At 52.9% G+C, this 10467-nt stretch overlaps 2 non-coding genes and 1 pseudogene across 2 annotated transcripts in view; all 3 read right to left on the reverse strand.

Moving 5' to 3' along the window:
* Positions 1-1053, reverse strand: part of LOC149517368 (25S ribosomal RNA) — a 3387-nt gene extending 2334 nt beyond the window's left edge. Inside the window, exon 1 of the ribosomal RNA XR_016344393.1 lies at positions 1-1053. This exon is cut by the window's left edge and continues 2334 nt beyond it. This is a non-coding gene — a ribosomal RNA (25S ribosomal RNA).
* Positions 1054-1292: 239 nt separating this feature from the next.
* On the reverse strand, positions 1293-1448 carry LOC149517369 (5.8S ribosomal RNA). The gene has a single exon (XR_016344645.1). It is a non-coding gene; the product is annotated as a 5.8S ribosomal RNA (ribosomal RNA).
* Positions 1449-1743: 295 nt separating this feature from the next.
* LOC149517370 (18S ribosomal RNA) lies at positions 1744-3400 on the reverse strand (annotated as a pseudogene).
* Between the last annotated feature and the right edge of the window lie 7067 nt (positions 3401-10467).

Genomic DNA, 10467 nt, shown 5'->3' on the forward strand with positions numbered 1-10467 from the left:
AGAATAGGTCAAGGGCGTTGCGCCCCCGAATCCTTTAATCATTGGCTTTACCCGATAGAACTTGACGGGGGCTCCAGCTATCCTGAAGGAAACTTCGGAGGGAACCAGCTACTAGATGGTTCGATTAGTCTTTCACCCCTATACCCAAGTCAGACAAACGATTTGTACATCACTATCGCTGCGGGCCTCCACTAGAGTTTCCTCTAGCTTCACCCCGCTCAGGCATTGTTCACCATCTTTCGGGTCCCAACGGGCATGCTCGCACTCGAACCCTTCTCAGAAGATCAAGGTTGGTCGGCGGTGCAACCACGAGGGATCCCGCCAATTAGTTTCCTTGCTCCTTATGGGTTTCTTGTCCCGTTGAGTCGCACGCATGTCAGACTCCTTGGTCTGTGTTTCAAGACGAGCTGGATGGGGAGCTCGCGGGTCAACGCCTGGAGCACACCGGTGTCGAGGCACACCGAGACGGCACGTGTTGCATTCCACAATCATGGTGATGATGTCTCCACGGGCACATTGAAAGCTCTGGCTTGGGCCGTGGCCACAACCCATGTTGGTCCATGCCTCGAGCCGATCAGCGGACCGGCTCTCACCGTTCCACATCCGATGGGGTGTATCGTCGGCCCCCATCCGTTTCCCTCCCGACAATTTCAAGCACTCTTTGACTCTCTTTTCAAAGTCCTTTTCATCTTTCCCTCACGGTACTTGTTCGCTATCAGTCTCTCGCCTGTGTTGAACCTTGGACGAAATTTACCGCCCGATTGGGGCTGCATTCGCAAACAACCTAACTCGCGGACAGCGCCTCATGGTGCGACAAGGTTCGGGCACAATGGGGCTCTCACCTTCTCCGACGCCCCTTTCCAAGGGACTTGAGCCTGGTCTGCCGCTGAGGACGTTTCTCCAGACTACAATTCGGATGTCGGGGGCACTCGATTCTCAAGCTGGGCTCTTTTTGATTCGCTCGTCGTTACTAGGGAAATCCTAGTAAGTTTTTTTTCCTCCATTTATTGATATGCTTAAACTCAGCGGGTGATCCCACCTGACCTAGGGTTGTGATGCGAGCATCGACTGAGCAATGCGGGGGGTTCGAAGGGGTTCGGATGGACAACAAGCACGCATCACCGGGGATGAGGCACATCGAGAGCTCCACCACCGATGGTCATGGCGCTGTCATTGCCAGGGACTCATTTTTGGGCCAACCATGACCCACGGGATCGTAGGAGGCCATCTTCCGCTCGCCCCCTTCCCTCGAAGCCGGATGAGCGGGGGGTCGGAGGGGGGACGACGGTGCATGACACCCAGGCAGACGTGCCCTCGGCCTAATGGCTTGGGTCGCAACTTGCATTCAAAGACTCGATAGTTCACGGGATTCTGCAATTCACACCAAGTATTGCATTTCGCTACGTTCTTCATCGATGTGAGAGCTGAGATATCTGTTGCCAAGAGTCATTCAGTTTTTTCACGACAAAAAGAGTCACGGTGCCACCTGCGCACGCACCTTGGATGAGATGGCGACGACGCGCACGCTCCATTTTTGTTTCGATTCTTTTGCGCGATTCGCGTCGGGGGTTCGTTGATCGACAGTGGGTGAGACGACGCCGATCATTCTGCCTGCCCCGTAGGGGGAATGGAACGACCGTCGCACCTGTCTGGGGTCGGAGGGGGCTTGGGGCCCGGGGGCACCCTCGCCCCCTCGGTGTTTCTTTAATGCATCCATGGGTCGTCCGTCGAGCGGGGTTTCGACAATGATACTTCCACAAGTTCACCTACGAAAACCTTGTTATGACTTCTCCTTCCTCTAAATGATAAGGTTCAGTGGACTTCTCACGACGTCGCGGGCAATGGACCTTCCACGTCGCCGCGATCTGAACACTTAGCCGGACCATTCAATCGGTAGGAGAGACAGGCAGTGTGTACAAAGGGCAAGGACATAGTCAATGCGAGCTGATGACTCGCGCTTACTAGGAATTCCTTGTTGAAGAAAAATAATTGCAATGATCTATCCCCATCACGATGAAATTTCAAAGATTACCCGACCCTATCGGCCAAGGCTATAGACTCGTTGAATACATCAGTGTAGCGTGCGTGTGGCCCAGAACATCTAAGGGCATCACAGACCTATTATTGCCTCAAACTTTCTTAGCCTTAGCGGCCATAGTCCCTTTAAGAAGCTAGCCATGAAGGATCACCTCCGCGTAGCTAGTTAGCAGGTTGAGGTCTCGTTCGTTAATGGAATTAACCAGACAAATCGTTATACCAACTAAGAACGGCCATGCACCACCACCCATAGAATCAAGAAAGAGCTCTTAGTCTGTCAATCCTTACTATGTTTGGACCTAATAAGTTTCCCCGTGTTGAGTCAAATTAAGCAGCAGGCTCTACTCCTGGTGGTGCCCTTCTGTCAATTCCTTTAAGTTTCAGCCTTGCGACCATACTCCCCCCGAAACCTAAAGACTTTGATTTCTCATAAGGTGTCGGTGGAGTCCTAAAAGTAACATCCGTCAATCCCTGGTCGACATCATTTATGGTTGAGACTAGGACGGTATCTGATCGTCTTCGAGCCCTTAACTTTCGTTCTTGATTAATGAAAATATCCTTGGCAAATGCTTTCGCAGTTGTTCATCTTTGATAAATCTAAGAATTTCAAAGTAACAGTGCCAGAGGAATGACCTGGGCAATTAAGTCCAAGAGTGCATCACCGACAATAGGGACGAGTAGATCGGTGCTCACCGTGAAGCAGACCGGACGACCCAACCCTAGTTCCAACTATGAGCTTTTTAACTGCAACAACTTAAATATACGCTATTGGAGCTAGAATTACCGTAATTGCTAGCACCAGACTTGCCCTCCAATGGATCCTCGTAAAAGGATTTGGATTGTACTCATTCCAATTACCAGACTCATGCAGCCTGGTATTGTTATTTATTGTCACTACCTCCTTGTGTCAGGATTGGGTAATTTGCGCGCCTGCTGCCTTCCTTGGATGTGGTAACCGTTTCTCAGGCTCTCTCTCTGGAATCAAACCCTAATTCTCCGTCACCCATCACCACCATAGTAGGCCACTATCCTACCATCGAAAGTTGATAGGGCAAAAATTTGAATGATGCATCACCGGCACAAAGGCCGTGCGATCCGTCGAGTTGTTATGAATCATCAGAGCAACGGGCATAGCCCGCGTCGACCTTTTATCTAATAAATGCATCCCTTCCAGAAGTTGGGGTTTGTTGCACGTATTAGCTCTAGAATTACTACAATTATCTAAGTAGTAGATACCATCAAACAAACTATAACTGATTTAATGAGCCATTCGCAGTTTCATAGTCTGAATTAGTTCGTACTTACACATGCATGGCTTAATCTTTGAGACAAGCATATGACTACTGGCAGGATCAACCAGGTAGCATTCGTTCTGGACGTTGGCACCGCGTAGGTCTCGACGCACTGATCGAGCGATGGAGAGAGCCCGACACAGAGCGTAAGCGTCGTACGTGTCAAGCACGTGAAATGCACAGCATCGGATGAACGGGGGTCGAGAGCCCGCACCCGTTAAATGTTCTGCATTCGAGAGCACGATCGAATACCGGTGCACCAATACTACCACGAAAGATTAGGTGGCATGCTTGGGACCATGATTGACGTCCAACCCGTGGCTCCTCGGGACACAAGACGGATGAGGGATGACGAGAAATCTAGTTTCCATCGATTCAGGTATGCAACACAGGATCCCGATCGTGCCCCTTGTGTACGACGACCGCATGGGGGGAGATTGAAGAGGATGATGGGTTGACAGTTCTATGCATAGAGCACAGAGCCTACCCACATGCACAACCATAGCACCACTCATATGCCCATTGCGTACAAATGGTAGCATCCACGCACGTCGATCCGTAACCCACCCGATCGATTACTCGATGAGCGAGCGGAAGAAATGACGTGCGAGGCCATGCCACAACCGCTTGGCATGAGAAAAACATGAGCAAGGGCCACGAGATTGCCCCTGCCATCCAACAGGCAACAAAGTGACACCACCAATGCTTGGCCCGATCGAGACCGCACGCGCACGCTTCGCTGACACCATCCCAGGGGGACGTTGCCCGATTTAGGGACTTGTTCCTAGGGTCACAGGCAGCATCGACTGCGTGCACGACCTCGTCGAGGCCTAGGCATTTTTATAGTCGATGAGAAGGGACCGCAAGACAGTCAAATACCGAGAGACCTGGTCGGGCCAAGCCCGTAACTGTGGCTTGTACTCGTACCACCCCAGGGAGCCATTGCCTGATTCAGGGACTTGGTTTGGGGTCTAGGGCAACATCTGCCGCGTGCACGAGCTTGAGCTCGGCTTTTTTTTTTTGCATGCATGCCAACCGGTCGAGGCCATGGGCATCTACCAGTCATCGGAGCAACTAGTCGTCGGACAAAATGGTCGAAAGGCATGCACGCCCTGTATTTTGCTCGAGGGACGTTGCCATGGGTGTACGCAATGAGAGGCCCATCACGCACACCTACTCCCCCCGTGGGGAGAGAGAGGGGGTGCTGGACCACCACCCCCTAAAGAGCATTAAAGATTTTACAAATATGCTACCAGTAGACGTTAAAGTGTCTGAAATGAGGATACTTTTTTCGAACAAACATATCCCGCACCAAGGGTGAGCAAGTACCGATGATGGTTGGGGCATGTGCCCACACCAAGGGCCAGCATGTGCCGATAGTGGTTGAGGCAACCGCCTGCACTAGCTCGAGGCATGTGCCCACACCAAGGCCTGGCATGTGCCGATGGTGTTTGATGCAACCACCCGTACCATGGGCTATCTTCTACTGATAGTGGTCGAGGTAAGAGCCAGCACCAAGGGCCAGCTTGTGCTGATGGTGGTCGAGGCAACCGCCCGTACCAAGGGCCATCTTCTGTCGGTGGTGGTCGAGGCAATCGCCCGTATTAAAGCCCAGCACGTGTCGACGGTGTTCGAGGCAACCACCCGCACCAAAGGTCAGCTTGTGCCGATGGTGCTCGAGGCAATAGCCCGCACCAAGGGCCATCTTTTATCGATGGTTGTCGAGGTAACCACCTGCACCAAGGCCCAGCATGTGCCGATGGTGTTCGGGCAACCACCCGTACCAAGGGCCTGCATGTGTCGATGGTGTTTAAGGCAACCGCCCGTACCAGGGGCCATCTTCTGTCGATGGTGGTCAAGGCAAGAGCCCGCACCAAGGGCTAGCTTTTGTCGATGGTGGTTGAGGTAACCGCCCGCACCAAGAGCCATCTTCTGCCAATGGTTGTCGAGGTAACTGCCCGCACCAAGGCCCAACACGTGCCGATGGTGTTTGAAGGAACTGCTCGCACCAGGGGCCAGCATGTACCAATGGTGTTTGACGTAACCGCCCACACCAAGGGCCATCTTCTGTCGATGGTAGTCGAGGCAACCGCCCGCACCAGGGGCCAGCATGTGCCAATGGTGTTCGACATAACCACCCACACCAGGGGCCATCTTCTGTCGATGGTGGTTGAGGCAAGAGCCTGCACCAAAGGCCGACTTATGCCGATGGTGCTCGAGGCAACCGCCCGCACAAAGGCCTAGCAAGTCCCGATGGTGTCCGAGGCAACTGCTCACACCAAGGCCCAGCATGTGTCGATGATGGTCGAGGCAACTGCCAGCAGTAAGGCCCAGCATGTATCGATGCTGTTTCGCGCAACTGCCCATACCAGGGGCCATCTTGTGCCGATGGTGGTCGAGGCAACCGCCCGTACTAGGGGCCATCTTCTACCGATTGTGGTCAAGGCAAGAGCCTACACCAAGGGCCAGCTTGTACCAATGGTGGTCGAGGCAACCGCCCGTGCCAGGGGCCATCTTCTGCCAATGGTGGTCGAGACAATCGCCCGCACCAAGGTCCAGCATGTGTCGATGGTGTTCGAGGCAACTGCCCGCACCAAGGCCCAGCATGTGCCGATGGTGCTCGAGGTAACCGCCCGCACCAAGGCCTAGCATGTGCAAATGGTGTTCGATGCAATCGTCCGCACCAGGGACCATCTTGTGCCAATGATGGTCGAGGCAACTACCTGCACCAAGGCCCGACACATATTGATGGTGTTCGAGGTAACCGCCCACACTAGGTGCCATCTTATACCGATGGTGGTCGAGGTAACCGCTCGCACCAAGGCCCAACATGTGCTGATGGTGTTTGATGCAACCGCCCGCACCAGGGGCCATCTTATGCCAATGGTGGTTGAGGTAACCGCTCACACCAAGGGCCGACTGGTGCCGATGGTGCTCGAGGCAACGGCCCACACCAAGGCCACGTACGTGTCGATGGTGTTCAAGGCAACCGCCCCCGCCAAGGCTCGGCATGTGCCAATGGTGGTCGAGGCAACCGCCCGTACCAGAGGCCATCTTGTGCCGATGGTGGTCTAGGCAATCGCTCGCACCAAGGGTCGGCTTATGCCGATGGTGGTCGAGCTAATCGCCAGCACCAAGGGTCGGCATGTGCCGATGGTGATCAAGGCAACCGCCTGTACCAGGGCTCAGCTTGTGCCGATGGCGGTCGAGGTAAGTGCCCATACCAAAGGGCAGCCTGTGTCGATGATGGTCGATGCATGTGCCATCACCATGCGCCATCATGTGCCATTGATGGTCAAGGCCTTGGCCGAAGTTCAATTTTGAGCCACGGTGCACATGCTGGGTTCGGTCATGTGCTGGTGTTGCATTTTTTTCACCTGGGGCACCATCGTCGGAGCATCACCGGAGCATCGTCGGAGAACCTGACAAGCGACATTGGGGGGGCCGGCGATTGGGGGGCCAAGGGGGTGTGCGCACATGATGTGCGATGGGTGCTGGTACTTGGCCCTTATATGGGCCCCCTATCCCTCATCAAACCTCGAGAACTCACACCCCTTTAAAGAGCATTTGAGATTTTATAGGTTTGTTGCCAGTAGCCATTCAAGTGTCTGAAATGGGGACACTTTTTTCAAATGGTCACAAAATCTTCTCCACTTCGAGTTTTTAGCTGAACGTTTTTGTACATGCCAACAAAAATAAAAGGATCACGTCTACAAAATTTGGGGCCAAAACTCCTTCTAAAAAAATTTTAAAAAATCTCGAACCGCAAAAAGTTATGAAAATCATGAAAAATAAAAAATGAGTCGTCTTGCTACGAAACTTCACATGAAGGCTTAGGGGACCATTGTATGAATTTACAAGACATAAAAATGGCATTGGCACAGCAAAAATATGAAGATGTGCCTAAACCCACCTACCACCCCGATCAATCCACGGCTTGCGCATCCCACCTCTCTGGCCGGCGTAGTGCCCGCCCGTTCGTTTCGTAGGTTGACTTAGGCATATGGAGTTCTTTCCCAATCTAAGATCGGACCAGACTGAGGGTTGTGACAGTAGGACCCGTAACGGGATCGACAGCACGCAGAGGGGGGTCGAGCTGATCCTCGGTGTCACAGTTCGCGCGTTCCTCCTTTTGAAACTACGCGTCCGTGCGGCACCAAGACTACTCATAGTCAAGGTCAGCCTTCTATCGTGTCCATTTTTCCATGGACAGACCAATTTCGATCCTACAAGTCGCGTGCCCATGAGCCTATTCTAGCTTTGACCCCGTAGGGTCGCTCATTTCGAACCCTATAGAGAGGAACCCAACTCTCATCGTGCATTAGCCCGCGATTCTTCAAGTGACCCTGAGTGCCCAGCTCTGGCCGCAAGGCTTAAGGCCTCAAGCGCCGACCCTCGAATCCCCATAGGGGCATACAGCCCACAATTCTTAAAGTAGCCTGAAGCATCCAGCTCTGCCGTAAGGCTTTGGACCTCGAGCATCGATCCTCCAATGCCCGTAAGGACACACAGTCTCGGTTCTCATGATATTATTACTTCTTGACATGCTGAGAACCCAACACCATGCTCGTCCGTATCGTACGTAAGCTCCCATATCAAGTTTATGCAAGCCTCACATTTCAAGTGGTCAGCAGCCAGTTCGGAGCCTCTAGGCTCATCTCATCCCACGGGACTCGGTTCTTAGGGCTTAGGCACTTAGCATCAGTATCAGCCGCCCGTACGCATAATTGACACCCAACATCATGCTAGTCCCGTAAGGAGACTTGGGTGGACTGCCCCAACTACAGCCCACCTCTACCGACTGGCTATAAGGGTCTAGCAACGTGCCTGCTTGCTAGCCCACGCATCCCATAGGCTCGACGGCATCCCTCCTATGCAGATGCCATCCCTTGATCCTTCCGACTCAAGGAGGGGAAACCGAGGGGCCAATGATCTCTACTGTGTAACCCCATGGTTTAACACAAAGGTGCGATACGAGGCCCGTCGACCCCAACCGCCCTTGGTTTACCATGACCTGAGGAAACATCGTGCCACGCTCGTGACCCTACGATGACCGCCCACTTAGCCACCACTAGTGACTAGGAGTAGCTCACTTCAGACTAGCCAAGCCCCCGCCTGCCCGTTAGGGGGTGGTGGAGAGCTAACACTAGTCGTCCCCCTATAAAGAGCGTAAGAGATTTTCCCAATCTCCTACCAGTGACCGTAAGATTGTCTGAAATGGGGACACTTTTTCTCTCCAGCGATCTCAAGGCCTTTCTCCGGCTAACTCAGGACCCCATAACCTTCCTCTTGGTCACCACTACTCCTTGATTCTGCTTGTTGCTCCACCAACCCACTCGAAGGTGCCCGCACATGGCTTCGATCGAGAGCACCTGATTGGCTAGCTGGTCCTAGGGCACCGGCGTACTGCCTCATACTTACCTATTTATCTTAGGGTTTAGGACATGGACCGTCCACACACAATATCCCTAACATATTCCCATGCTCAGAACACCCACACACTACTTCCACTAATAGCACCCGCCAGGCTACTTGGCTTAAGGGTGCTTGACCACCGTCCCGAACTTCCTCGCGTATCTTGCGGTCCAGGGCTCCCACTGCCCGCACAACATGGTAGTAACATGTTCCAAGGCTCCAAATGCACGCCCACATCTCTTAGAGCCACTTTCCCACTAGCTTGGTCTCGACCAATGCTCGGTTCAGGATCAGTCGTGGCAGGACCAAGGCCTGGCCATGACATTCTCCCCCACTTACTATGTCGATGCCTCATCGACGCCAAGACCACACCCAACTCTCTTGTTGCACACAGCTGACATTTGCTCATATGTCTCTCACTTGTGCCCTCAAGGATTGGATCGAGGCCCCGTCACATGGGGCACCGCCCACAGTACTCGCCCATTGTTGATGTAGATTGGTCGCGTTGCCGTACTCATGCCGCTCAGCTCAGTTCCTTCTCGAATCGTCTAACCTTATCTTGATTGTTCCATATAGGCCATACCATTGCTTCATCTCTTGATCATGTCATGTTGTGACCTCGAGGCACCCTCATTGATCAATGACCCTCAGTAGAATGAATGACCACCCGCTTTGCCACTCATTGGTGCATCCCACCAGACGTGACCCCTCACACCAACTGCACACTTGCAGCATCAACCCTCTGATGTGCCCCTCTGGACGTGGTGCTTAGGTTAACCGCACTCATACGGCACCCTACATGATAGACCCTAGCACAGTGTCATTCAGGCACTTTGGTCATCTCCCAACTTAGGTCCTCTCAGCCCCTCCAAGGTCACCCCTCTAGATGTGGCCCTCTGGCCAACCGCCCTCAAGACGACACCTTAATGCATGCTAACTCAGTCTTTGCTCAGTCTCATGGGGAATTGATAGGTCTCCCCCACTTTTACTCGAAACTCGGTGCAGCATTATGCACAACCATGTCTCCTCCATGGGTCTACTACTTGTCTGCCTTGACTCTAGCATAGCTCCTATGACATCTCGAAATCTACACATACTCGAAGATCCACTGATCCGACAAAATGCCTAGTCCACTGATTTGCTCGACTCAGGGATTCACCTACTCAATCCTTAAGGTCCACTGACCTACACGTCTGAGGGCCTTGTTAACTGGCCATTTCCCTTTTCTTGTTTCACCAGGTTACACCCTGTCGTGGCCCACTGACCACCACAGCTCACGTGAAGCCTTTCCTATCGGCCAACACAGACTCAGTTCATTGATTCACACACTCTCATGGTCCTCTGACCAATGCAGCTCATGGTCCACCAACCATCTCACTTGTGGGTTCAATCTTTAGCCACTCCATACTCCTCTGTGTGAGGACTCCATGCTTGGACCCGAATACTTTGGCTTGCACCCCCGCTGGGGCATCTACACCACATAGCAAGTGCACACGTTAGTAATTAATCTTGAAACTCGATACCTCATTCCCCTCAGGACAAGATTCACTCGGCCCACATGGCCTTATGCAACACCATTTCATGGTGTAAGCCTCTTTTTGCATCTTGGTCTCACTACAGTTCCTTCCACCATGAAGGCATCCCATGCCCCAAAATGTGCCAACACCTTTTTTAGGTGAGGCTACACTCCGGTGCCCTTTTGCTTGGCATCCAAGAGCCTACT

Source organism: Durio zibethinus, chromosome 8 (assembly GCF_047325235.1).
Source record: "Durio zibethinus cultivar Kanyao isolate XHJ-2024 chromosome 8, ASM4732523v1, whole genome shotgun sequence".
Lineage (NCBI taxonomy): Eukaryota > Viridiplantae > Streptophyta > Magnoliopsida > Malvales > Malvaceae > Durio > Durio zibethinus.